The sequence below is a fragment of the Gopherus flavomarginatus genome, chromosome 1 (genome assembly GCF_025201925.1).
Source record: "Gopherus flavomarginatus isolate rGopFla2 chromosome 1, rGopFla2.mat.asm, whole genome shotgun sequence".
NCBI classification, from domain to species: Eukaryota; Metazoa; Chordata; order Testudines; family Testudinidae; genus Gopherus; species Gopherus flavomarginatus.
The window spans coordinates 146,635,259-146,649,186 of record NC_066617.1 but is presented as its reverse complement, the minus strand read 5'-3'; the positions used below and the strand labels follow the sequence as shown (position 1 = coordinate 146,649,186).

The following is a 13,928-nucleotide window of genomic DNA, read 5'->3' as shown; positions in this document are numbered from 1 at the left end:
AGTCATGCTCTGCTTTTGTGAATGGCACCTAGATCCTTTTGTTTATCTAGCCTGAATTTTTTTTTTTTTTTTTGCCAAAACAATTTGGGAAATACCTGTCCAGGCCTCTTATACTTTCTGGACAGGTATAAATAAATAAAAATAAACTTTTTTATTTGACTTTTTTTTTCCTTATTTTTTAATTTGGCTGAATTCCATCTAAGTTGGCGAGTAATTTTGGATACCCCTTTGATTTACTATTCAAAAAAAAGTTGCCCAGCTCTGTTGCTGAATGATATAAAGTATTCCTGCTTCTCCAGACTCTGAACATGCTTCTTCTTTCACACTTCGTGACCCAGGGTACGTCTACACTACGGGATTATTCCGATTGTACATAAACTGGTTTTGTAAAACAGATTGTATAAAGTCAAGTGCAGGCAGCCACACTAAGCACATTAATTCGGTGGTGTGCGTCCATGTACCGAGGCTAGTGTTGATTTCCTGAGTGTTGCTCTGTGGGTAGCTATCCCATAGCTATCCCATAGTTCCTGCAGTCTTCCCCACTCCTTGGAATTCCGGGTTGAGATCCCAGTGCCTGATGGGGAAAAAAACATTGTCGCGGGTGGTTCTGGGTACAGCCTCACCTCTCCCTTCGTGAAAGCAGCAGACAACCACTTCACGCCTTTTTTTCCTGGGTGAACTGTGCAAACGCCATAGCACAGCAAGTATGGACCCTGCTGAGCTCAAGACAGCAATCATGGACGTTGTAAACACCTCGCACATTACCGTGCAGTCTATGTTGAACCAGGACCTGCAAAACCAGGTGAGGAGGAGGCGGCTATGGTAGCGCGGCAACGAGAGTGATGAGGACATGGACACAGAATTCTCTCAAACTGTGGGCCACTGCACTTTGGAGATCTTGATGGTAATGGGGCAGGTTGTAGCTGATTTTAGGCCCAGGAAACAAGCACAGACTAGTGGGACCGCATAGTGTTGCACGTATGGGACAATTCCCAGTGGCTGTGAAACTTTTGCATGCGTAACGGCACTTTCATGGAACTTTGTGACTTGCTTTCCCCTGCCCTGAAACGCCAGAATACCAAGATGAGAGCAGCCCTCACAGTTGAGAAGCAAGTGGCAATAGCCCTCTGGATGCTTGCAACGCCAGACAGCTACCGGTCAGTCAGGAATCAATTTGGAGTGGGAAAATATACTGTGGGGGCTGCTGTGATGTAAGTAGCCAAAGCAATCATTAAGCTGCTGCTATGAAAGGTAGTGACTCTGGGAAATGTACAGGTCATAGTGGATGGCTTTGCTGCAATCGGATTCCCTAACTGTGTGGGGGGCGGGGGGCGATAGATGGAACCCATATCCCTATCTTGGCACCGGAGCACCAGGGCACCCAGTACATAAACCGCAAGGGGTACTTTTCAATGGTGCTGCAAGCACTGGTGGATCACAAGGGACGTTTCACCAACATCCATGTGGGATGGCCGGGAAGGGTTCATGACGCTCTCGTCTTCAGGGACACTACTCTATTTAAACGGCTCCAGCAAGGGAATTACTTCCCAGACCAGAAAATAACAATTGGGGATGTTGAAATGCCTGTATTTATCCTGGGTGACCCAGCCTACCCCTTGATGCCATAGCTCATGAAGCCATACACAGGCAGCCTGGACAGTAGTCAGGAATTGTTCAACTACAGGCTGAGCAAGTGCAGAATGGTGGTAGAATGTGCATTTGGCCATTTAAAGGCGCGCTGGCACACATTACTGACTCACTCAGACCTCAGCCAAACCAATGTCCCCTTTGTTATTGCTGCTTGCTATGTGCTCCACAATCTCTGTGGGAGTAGGAGGGAGACCTTTATGGCGGGGTGGGAGGCTGAGGCAAATCACTTGGCCACTGATTACGTGCAGCGAGACACCAGGGCAATTAGAAGAGCACACCAGGAAGTGGTGCGCATCAGAGAAGCTTTGAAAACGAGTTTTATCACGGGCCAGGGTACGGTCTGACTGCTGTGTTTGTTTCCCCTTGATGAACCCTTCCCCCTTGATTGACTCATTCCCTGTAAGCAACCCACCCTCCCCCTTCGATTATAGCTTGCTTAAGGAAATAAAGTCACTGTCATTTAAAAATCATGTATTCTTTATTAATTCATTATAAAAAGAGGGAGAGAACTGACAAGGTAGCCCGGGTGTGGTTTGGGAGGAGGATAGGAGAGAAGGAAAAGGCCACTAAAAAAATTTCAAAGTAATGACAGCCTTTTGGTTGGGCTGTCCACAGGGGTAGAGTGGGCGGATGCACGGAGCCTCCCCCCACGCGTTCTTACACATCTGGGGGAGGAGGCTATGGAACATGGTGACGGGTAAGGGTGGTTACACAGGAGCTGTAGCGGCACTCTGTGATCCTGCTGCTGTTCCTGAAGCTCCACCAGATGCCGGAGCATGTCAGTTTGATCACGCAGCAGCCCCAGCATTGCATCCCGCCACCGCTGATCTTCCTGCCTACTCCTCTGATCTTCCTGCCACCACCTCTCATCTCGAGTGTCCCTCCTCTCCTCACGTTGGTACCTCCTGTCCTCATGTTCACTGACATCTTTCCTGTAATTTGATACCATGTCCTTCCACTCATTCAGATGAGCTCTTTCATTGCGGGTCACTTCCATGGTTTCCGAGAACATTTCATCTCACGTCTTTTTTTTTCCGCTGCCTTATCTGAGATAGCCTTCGAGATGAAGTAGGGAGGCTTGAAAAATTTGCAGCTGCAAGAGGGAGGAGAAAAAAGGGAGAGAAGTATTTAAAAAGATACATTTTACAGAACAATGGTTATACTCTTTCACGGTGAACAACACTATTCACCTTACATAGCACATGTGATTTCACTACAAGGTTGCATTTTGCATCTTAATATTGAATGCCTGCGGCTCTGGTGTTAGAGATCTCACAGACGCAGGTCCGGGCAGCATAATTCAGCTTGCATGCGGCCATAGTAAGCCATTGTCTTTTGGCTTCTGCAGCCTTCATATACACAGTGCCCTCCTTTCCCAAATGCCAAGCAAAGCCCATTCAGTGCTGCTTCCTTCCTGTTAAGATGCAGCAGCAAAAACTACCCCCCATCCAATTCTCTGGGATGATCGCTTTACTTCTCCCCCCACCGCGTGGCTGGTATCATGGAAGATCCCTGCTAGCCAAATGCGAAAAAGCTCAGCACCAATCACGCCCCCTCCCCGCTTGGCTACCTGCAAGGAAGGATTTCCTTTAAGCAACAGGCAAACAGCCCAGTAGGAATGGCCATGTCTGTCCCCTTAATTAAATTCCTGAATTTCAACTAGGTTACCATGAACGATATCACTCTCCTGAGGATAACACAGCGAGATAAAGAACCGATGTTGCTTGAATGCCAGCAAACACCGGGACCATACGCAGCTAGGCTTTGTCATGCAATGATACCAGATTACTTGCTGCATGCATGGCATGGACAAGTGTCCTACCATGGAGGACGGAATAAGGCTGCCCTGCCCAGAAACCTTCTGCAAAGCCTTTTGGAGTACCTCCAGGAGAGCTTCATGGAGATGTCCCTGGAGGATTTCCGCTCCATCCCCAGACATGTTAACAGACTTTTCCAATAACTATACTGGCCGCAAATGCATCCCAAGTCCTCAGGGCAAATTAATCATTAAAAAAAGCTTAGAGGAACTGAATGAAAGTTGAGCTTTAATCTTCCAAGCTGTTATGCAAATCACTAAGCAACATCATGAGTGGACAGTTACCATCTGATATTATTTTATGGCCCATGTGAAATCAGTTGGATAGTACCAGTTCAGTTTCTAGGAGGCAGGTGTCAACATCACAAAAGCACAATAATAACTAGCATTATTAATTATTTGCTTTCTTAGCCATTTGAACAGAGAAGATAAGGACTGAATGGATCATGAAGGAGGAATTCCCTTGTACCTCACCTCTCTGATAATTGCATACAGTTATCTGTGGTCCCTTTCAATGCAGATGTAGAGCTCATTTAATGGGGTGTGATTGGAAGAGAATGGGTGAAATTGTACAACCATTGCCCAACCTGTATCTATTCTGGAAAAAAGGAGTCCATTTGAATAAGAATCCTATTTACCATTATTCTTATTTTTATCTTCCCCTTTCAGACACAAATTGTCTTTCATGTCTTGCAGCCTTTTTGAGGAACTTGTTTGCAGAGTTTCCTGGTTTCGCTTGAGGTTTCCAATCTGTTTCTGGAAGTCACTGGAAACCTGAAAAATTGAAATTCACAAAAAACATTTTGTAGTCACGTAATTTACAAATCAAAATTATTCCTGCCTCTGTCCTCTTTTAATTTTTGTATCAAGGGTAGCCATGTTAGTCTGTAGCCACAATAACAACAAGAAATCTGGTGGCTCCTTAAAGACTAACAAATTTATTTGGACATAAGCTTTTGTGGGTAAAATACCCAAAGAATCTGAAGAAGTGGGTTTAAATTTTTTGCCTTGTTTTGGGTAGTAACCCTTAGCATTGACATGACAGGTTTAGTGTAATTTTTCTATTTAAAAATAAATTTTAAATAAAATGAGCTTGCTTGTTAATGGGATACAGAGCCTTTCACCATTTGTTACCAATTGATATCCAGCGCAGGTCAGTATTAACTGAAAAACATCCCCACATTATAAGTGTTCATTGTGAAATGAATTAGTGGATGTCATCCAGTTCCTAATGGGACAGGTTTCCATATCACAAAAAACCAGCATCATAACTTGGTGGCACAAGAAGGCTTCCCTTTGGTAATTTAGGTAGAGAGGTCAAGGAGTGAATGGGCTACAGAAATTGCCACTTGCAGCAATACTTCTACTCTGGAGCTCAACCAAGGTAAAGTACATTAATGGGTGATAGTGTGTCTGGAAAACTTGCATTATCACTGCCCATGCTGTACCCGTGCAATGGATAAATCAACAACTTCAGACTACAGGGGATGGATAGCAATCTGGCATCTTTTACCTGTATCAAATTCAACAAATAAAAAGTATTGATACTTACACACAATCCCCAGCCCTACCAGCAATGCCAAGCACAACGTAAGGAAAGTCAGGGCAACCAGACACCATGTGGGGGATGAAGCGGGATGCCCTGCAGAAACAGCAGAAATAAGTCCAGACCAGGAATATATATAATTGCTGCTTTAATGGCGCCAATTTCACAATGCTGAAAACAATTATGAGCCAAATCCAAACCAGCTGGAAGGAAGAATTTAATAATAGATAAAAGAGAATGATAATTGGGAATCTTTAAACAATACCTTATTAGATGTCTCCAGTGCCATAAGCCCACAATTGAGGAAGAAGGCTGTGCTAGTTTAAAAAAAATAGTTTAGAATAGAATTAAAGGCAGCTGTAAAAAATAATAATTATTAAATACATAACCATTGGAATAAAGGGGAAGTTGATAGCAATGAATATAAATCAGACACTAGGAATTGTAGAAAATTGATAAGAGAAGTCAAGAGACACAGGGAGACAGCTATGGCAGCAGAATTAAGAACAATAAGAAGGAGTTTTTTAAATATATTAGGAACAAAAAGAATTCTGACAGTGGTATTGGTCCATTGCTAGATGGAGATGATAGAATTATCAATAATAATGCAGAAAAGGCAGACATGCTAACATATATTTATGTGCTGTATTTAGGGGAAAAACAGATGATGCAGTCTCATCGTATGGTGAGTACCGATACCCGCATGAGGAAAAAAGGAAACAGATCAACAGAGCCAGACATATCCCCAGAAGCCTCCTACTACAAGACAAGCCCAGGAAAGAAACCAACAGAACCCCACTGGTCGTCACATATAGTCCCCAGCTAAATCCCCTCCAACACATCATCAGGGATCTATAACCCACCCTGGACAATGATCCTTCACTTTCACAGACCTTAGGTAGCAGGCCAGTCCTCGCCCACAGACAACCCGCCAACCTGAAGCATATTCTCACCAGTAACTACATAGTGCACTATAGTAAGTCTAACTCAGGAACCAATCCATGCCACAAACCTCGATGCCAACTCTGCCCACATATCTATACCAGCGACACCATCACAGGATCTAACCAGATCAGCCACACCATCACCGGTTCATTCACCTGCACATCCACCAATGTAATATATGCCATCATATGCCAGCAATGCCCTTCTGCTATGTACATTGGCCAGACTGGACAGTCCCTATGTAAAGGATAAATGGACACAAATCAGATATTAGGAATGGCAATATACAAAAACCTGTAGGGGAAACTTCAGTCTCCCTGGCCACACAATAGCAGATTTAAAGGTAGCCATCCTGCAGCAAAAAGACTTCAGGACCAGACTTCAAAGAGAAACTGCTGAGCTTCAGTTCATCTGCAAATTTGACACCATCAGCTCAGGATTAAACAAAGACTGTGAATGGCTTGCCAATTACAAAACCAGTTTCTCCTCCCTTGCTGTTCACATCTCAACTGCTAGAAGAGGGCCTCATCCTCCCTGACTGAACTAACCTCATCATCTCCAGCCTGATTCTTGGTCGCATATATATACCTGCATCTTGAAATTTCCACTACATGCATCCGACGAAGTGGGTATTCACCCATTAAAGCTCATGCTCCAATACTTCTGTTAGTCTATAAGGTGTCACAGGACTCCTTCCTGTTTTTAAAGGATTAGAAAACATGTCTTCTAGTTATATATTCAAGGAGCAAAATCTCTTAACAAAGGAGAGGTTAAGGGGCGATGTTTATAATCTATAAGTACCTCCATGGGGAACACATATATAATAATGGACTCTTTAACCTTGCAGAGAGAGGTATAACACAATCCAATGGCTGAAAGTTGAAGCTAGACAAATTCAGACTGGGAATAAAGTGTAAATTTTTAATGGTGAGAGTAATTAACTGTTGGAACAATTTACCCAGGGGTGTGGTGGATACTCCATCACTGACAATTTTTGAATGAAGTTTGGATGTTTTTCCACAGCCATGTCTATGCCAGTGAGTTTACAGCAGCACATCTGTACTGATGCAGCTGCACCACTATAAAATTGGGCATGTAGCCACTCTATACCGAGGGGAGAGCGCTCTCCTGTCAACTTAATAGAAACACTTCCATGAGTGGTGGTAACTATGACCGTGGGAGAATCTCTCCTGCCAACAAAGCGCTGTGCACACTACCACTTATGCCAGCAAAACTTATGTTGCTCAGAGGGTGTTTTTTCACACCTTTTAATGACATAAGTCATAGCATAGACATAGCCTAATAGATTTGCTCTAAGAATTATTTTTGGAAAGTTCTATGGCCTGTGCTATGTAAGAGGTAGACTAGATGCTCATAATGGTCCAATCTGGCCTTGGAATCTAAGAAAACCAATAGTGAATTCAGTGACTAAAAGCTGTGCATTCTGGAAAAGCCTTATTTTGCTGCTTCGTTCTTCTTCCTTCCTTTCTTCTTGGTTCCCACATCGACACTGAGACAGCTTCTGATAGGGCAGACTCTGCTGCAGGATCCCGAGTGGTGGGAGGTCTGCTTGGAAAGGGCTGCAGCTACACGAGGTTCCAACAGACTCTCTTCCAATGCAGGGGCTACAGATGGTCAGCATAGACCCCAGAGTGGGTGGGATCCCCACTGCAATCTGTCTGCAGAGCTCTTATTGAACCCTAATTAGAGATGAAAACTAAAAACATTACCTGCCCTCCCCAGGGTAAATCCTTCCCAGGTCACAGTGGCAGCCCTTGCTGGTGAAGGTGGTTATAATTCCTCTTGCCTATAAATGTGGGAATGAAGCAAGCACACTTTGTATTATTGCATAACAGTTCAGACTTTGTATAATTTATTGTATAACCTCCTTATTGGTCAACACCATGGCTACAGAGGAAACAAGAAATCCATCTACCACTCCAGCATTGGTATGGCCTCCATCCAATAGCCATTGGCCTCCTTCTCCTCCAGCAATGGCATGTCCTTCTTCATCATCAGCTTGCCTCCCCTTGGTTTGAGCATTGGCCTGCTAAACCCAGAGTTGTGAGTTAAATACTTGATGGGGGCATTTAGGGATCTGGGGCAAAAATCTGTCTGGGGATTGGTCCTGCTTTGTGTACGGGATTGGACTAGATGACCTCCTGAGGTCTCTTCCAACCCTGATAGTCTATGATTATCCACTCTTCCACTCCAGACACCATCAATTCCTCCTTAAGTGTTTTTTGTTCTTTTTAAATGACAATCTTTGTAATGGCAAAATATTTTAGAAGCAGGATTTCGACCAAAAGGATGTAAAGAGTGAACAAAAGGGTAGAAAAGTGAAGCAGAATTCCCTAAACAAAATGTTGAGAACACAGGGTTAGAAATGTATATGAAAAAAGAATATCATCTGCTGTTACACTAGCTAGGGTAAAATTACAAGGGCCATTGATCCTCATGCTTCAGGGCATGATCACCAGCTAGGATCTGGAAGGTTTCATTACATCCCTATGTAATAGTGCAAAGTGGTGTTTGATATTTTGCTGCCTGATATGAGGTGTATTTTTAAATGAATTTAATATGATGTTTGATTAATTATTCTATCTGATAAACAGCCAAGAAACAAAGACAACTCTAATGATGAAAAAGATTTTAACTTTCTAATAGCTCCAGCCTCCAGAAAAGAATGTTTACACAGATATGACAAATGAGTTGTCAATCCCTTTTGTAGACCAACAAGATGTAAGAAGTCAATTTTATGAATTCTTTGATTGGATATTATACACTGTGAACCTGATCCTCAGCTGGTGTGAATTGATGTGGTCCACTGAAGTCTGTGAAGTGACACCAAGTATTCACCAGTTCTAGCCACAAATCAGTTAACTCCCCAACCGAATACTATCCATTCCAATTTGGAGTGTAGATGAGACAGTAACTGTGTCCAAAGTTCATATTAACACTTTGCACAAGTCCAAGGCTGGAGCACAGACTGAAGACCCAGTTAAATCTACTTTAGTTCCCAACTTCACTTCAAAATAGAATGGTGGTGTAACTGATCTTGTAAATGGGCCTCCCAAATTGGATATTTTTGTAATGTAGATAGACCCATGGCCCACATCCTCCCAGAGAGAGCCTGGCCCTGTGAAGACAGACAGCATGCTGTAGTGGGAAGAAACAAAAGGACTTTCTGTAATGTAAGAGTTTTTAGTCTAGCTGTATTTCTAGTCTCCTTATTGAGCCAGGTCCTGCTTTGTGCTGTTCTGACAATGTGCTGTTCTGGCAAAGCACGAAGAAAGCCTGCCTAACCATCTACTTGGGAATCCCCATGATAGGGAAATCCCTAGCTGCAGTAGCCAGCTCTACATCACCTGGCCATACCATAAAGAAAGTGTCTAGAACATGGCTGTGGAAGGGACCATGGTGAGAGTGCCTCTGCACGCAGTGATCACTGCTGTGAAGTGGCCTCTTGCGGACTGTTGCAGCCAGGCATAATTTAGAGCAGGCCTAAGGCTGATATAAATTATGCTAAAAGATGAGTCAGTCTGTAAGTGTGCATCTCCACTTCTAGGGCACCCCCACCCAGTGCATAGATGCAGCACTGCATAGGACTTTGCTTCTCATACCTACTCTCGTGGGTACTTCCATGGCTGCAGTGGCCAGTCCCAGACAAAGTCTTCCTCCTACTCCCTGTCTGGGTTTTCTGTGCCTCGGCTCTCTGGCCATGTCCATAAGAGTTCATCCCTTCCAGGGTAACACAAACAAGTTCAAACAGAGCCTTAAACTAACACCCTTCTGCTCCTCTTAACTTCTGCAGTTCCCTTGTTGGCCTTCACACAGGGTTTCCCCTGCAGAAGCCTAACCTGCTCCTGTATTGTTTTTCCACCATTGTACTCTATCTGTTAAAACTTATCCCAGAACTTTTCTCTTCTAGAGAGACCTGCCTCCTCTGCAGTCTCTTCCCCCAAGTGAACTTCCTCAGTCTACTTTTAAGGCCTAGCTAGTTCTGCCTCTTCTGGGCAGGAGACAATCAGTTAATCATCCTTAGGTGTGGAGCTGACTAACTAGGGTTCTTTCCCTCACTTTACAGAGGATGGAGATGCTCTGGCACTGGCTAAACACCCTGAGCCAGCCCCCAGGTACCCTGGCATGATTCCAGAAAAAAATTCTGGAATTCTTTTGGTTCAAGCTGCACTGCGTCTCCATGGGGGTCCTGAATCTCCTTCTAGGAGAAGGTGGACAGGATCTGTCCTGCCTTCACAGTCAGATCCATGTCTACCACTTTCAGGCCCTGCAGAGACTCCTTTATGGTGCAGGTACTCTGGTGTAGAGTTTGCTGGTGCACACCTTACTCCACCATCTCTGAGGGCTCCTATACAACCTCCATCTCTTCTACCTCCATCTGAGGAGTCTTCTGCAAGACCTCTCTCAGCTGCCAGTCTTCTACTGGGACATCCTCAGGACCTGGAAGCTGGTCTCAGCAACCAGGTCCACTGTGGCCGCCGAGAGGGAGGACCTCTTTGCAGAGCCTCTTGTACACAACCCCTAGCTCAGTGTTGAGGTGGTGGAGTTCCCCTTGGTGTGCCGGAAGTTGGTCCTGACAGGTATCACCAGAATTGGGGAGACCTTCTGGGGTACAACAATTGGAGCCCCTGTTGCTTGGCCAGTACATGGGGCTCTCCTCCCTCGAGTCCGATGGCATATAAGAGCGACCATACAAGGTCAGTCCAAAGGTCCATCTAGCCCAGTATCCTGTCTTCTGATGGTGGCCAATGACAGGTGCCCCAGAATGAATTAACAGAACAGGTAATCATCAAGTGATTCATCCCCTGTCGCCCATTCCCAGCTTCTGGCAAACAGAGGCTAGGGACTCTATACCTACCCATCCCAGCTAACAGCCTTGATGGACCTATCCTCCATGAATTTATCTAGTTCTTTTTTTAACCCTGTTATAGTCTTGGCCTTCACAACATCCTCTGGCAAAGAGGTCCACAGGTTAACTGTGCATTGTATGAAGAAATACTTCCTTTAGTATACTCCAGGAGGTGAGGGCAGCCTTACTGCTTGTCTCTCAGGCCTTCCTTGAGTGAGTTCTGCAGGAGGGTTCTCCTCACCTGCCCTTCCCTCTGGGCCTCTCCATCAGGCCCCTGTCCTGCAAGCCTCCCCTCTCCCAACTGCTCCATCCTCACCAGATGAGCTGGCTGAGCGACTTGCAATGGGTCCATCTCTAAACTGTTGCATTGCCTTCCTCAAAAGATGCTGCAAAGAATCTGGCTACACTTTTGAATACTTAAATGGCCCAGATCCTTAACTCTGCTGTGACCCTTATGCACAGCACCTCTGCGATACAGTGGCATAACTAGCACAGGAAGGTCATATCAGTGTAGTAGCTCTGATGCTAACTTCCTTACCTATGGCTGGTGTAAAGCGGTGGCTCCAGAAAAGATGACACCACTGGAGTTTCCCTGAACTCTGGTGATTCCCAAGTGCTCTGCCTCCAATGACCATTTATGGTCACTAGCACCTGCAGCAAAGTTGAAACAGTCTTCAGACTGCTTTAATTGATACCAGAGGACTGGCTTAGAGCACAAATGGCCCAGGATCGGGGATAGGACAAAGATGGTTTACAGCCATTCTTGCACATTCTCCTCCTGAATCATGTTGTGTGCTCCTCTGCCTGAGCCAGGAATCAGGGCCTGCAACACACAGATGCCATTGGGTGATTTCTGCTTTCCTAAAAATGGCAAAACTGCTAAATAATCTGGCATTTATCTGAATGTAAAGGCAAAATAACTTACCAACTTCCCTACCGAGGTACAGCCCCAAGCTGGAGCCTGATGGCAACACATGTTGTGGTCTCTGACAGATAAGTGTTGTCAGTAGCTACCGGTGTGGTGCTCTGCTCTTGTTCAATGATGACAACAATTGGCTGTGTGCGTGTTCCCTCTGTGTGCTGCCCCGGCTCTGCAGATCGCTGACACAGCAAACCCTGAGAGAACCCCCAAAGACCACAGATGCTAGTAAGGTACGAAGGAACCTGAGCCAGGTTTATAGTCAAACAAAGCACAGTAATAGTTTTCTATAGACTCTTCAGGACATACTGCAAATATGTGCCCCCTGGCAATGGACACAGCTCAGTCAGTGGTGGGACTTTCCACTGCCCCCTAGGCTGGCCAAAGATGCACACTCTGGGACCTACTTTTATACAGTTACAGGACAGATTACTCAACCCTACTGACATACTGAGGTACAGCCCCTTGGCTCATTAGGATGCTGTCTCCCCTTTGATCATGTTTTTCCAGACTTACAGATCTATCCATCATGCTGTCCTGTCTTTAAGATGCACCTTCCTGTTCCTTGTTATGTCTGTGGAGTGTCCTGATGTTATCTTGGCACAAGTTCCTCTTCTCGCTACTTCTGTGAGTGAGGCCTGTCTCTGGCTCACAGCCCAGCTTTAGCTTAGCAATGCCTGGAAGTACTTTGGTTCAGGCTTCAGACCTAAGACTAGGCCTCTGACACAAGAGTTTATGTTTCAGGGCCTCATCTTTCTACAATAAGGAAAAAAGGAAGCGGTTTCAGTTTGATTCACTCAGGATCTGAGGTTTCCCTAGCTGAGTGCAAGCCCTTCTGCAGAAGACAGCATCGGGCTCTGACGTCCAAACTGGTCAGGGAGTCAGAGCAAACAAAAGTTCTGTCTTAAAAGTTTTTTATTTAACTAATCTCTCATTCCATGTTTCAGGAAAAGGCTCCGTGAAACAGAGTTTGTGTTTTGAGCATTTTTTTTTCTTGCATTTACAAATATTCCCATGGTCTCTTTTTTTAAAAGGACCTTTGACTATTTAAAGTATTTCCCTCTTCTCTGGCTCTTTTCACCCTCTCACAGGGAGACATCACAAATGCTCCATACTGTGAAAGTGAGTTACCATTTGTCACCGACTGTTACAACCTCTCATGAGAAAGAAGCAGGTCAAAAATGAAAAAGAACTAAGATTCTATTTCCTCCATGGACCAGAGTTTGACAACTATAAAATCCTAATCTAGGGCAACATCCTGCCATTGTTGATTCTGCCAAAATCCCCATGGATGGCACAATATGTCCTCTAGACTCTCAAACTCTTCTCTAGAACCTGATCCCACAAACAGTACCTTGCACACCGCTCACTCCCAGGGGTAGTCCCATTCAAATCAATAGGATTACTCATGGTAGAAAGCACTCTCAGCAATTAGTGTTTTCAGGGGTCCTTACATTATGAAAATATTCAGGGGAGGGACAACATCTCCCTCCATGCTTTGAACTGCACAGTGCATGCTTCTGTGCTTCTGTTAATTAATAAGGACAATAAAACAAAAGGAGAAATTCACCATTGGTGTAACTCTATTGAGAATAATGGATTTAGAGGAATGAATTTGTCCTATTCTGCCTAAGATTAGGTTGACAGAACTTCCCAGTCCAGCTAATTTAAGCACAATAACTAAAAAAGCCCCTTAGAGATTGTACCTGGGATATTTTCCAGTGCATAAGATTTATTAAACTCCAGATCCGCATATGTTATTTCCTCTGTCATAGCTGGTGAAGAAAGAAGCTTATATTTCAAGTAAAAAAGTTAAGGCACTTTCGAGGTCCTGCAGTAGAAGAGCGATGAACAAGATCTGTCATTTTAGAAAGGGCTCCTTTTTAATGCATTGTTAGATACAAATAAGGCAACCCGGACATCAGCACAGAGTGGCCCAGAACCTCCCCTGAAAAGATGTTACAAAAGAAAAATGTTCTCTTTTGACTGAGGAACAGTCCCCCTCTCTTCCTTCCTCTGCCTCCCTTCTCACCCATCTGCCCACCACTTATTTCTCTTTGTAACATCTGTCTGTGTACATTCTGTGGTTTGGTTTTTAAAGAGGCAACTTGTTTCTGCAGAACTGCAGGTTCAGGATTCATATGTGGGGGCAAGTACAGGATTTTCACAGCATTATGGTCAT

At 44.5% G+C, this 13,928-nt stretch overlaps 1 pseudogene; it reads right to left on the bottom strand.

Annotated features, from left to right (window-relative positions):
• The window catches only part of LOC127042992 (C-type lectin domain family 12 member B-like), a 42,610-nt pseudogene extending 29,091 nt beyond the window's left edge, over window positions 1-13,519 (bottom strand).
• Window positions 13,520-13,928: the final 409 nt, after the last annotated feature.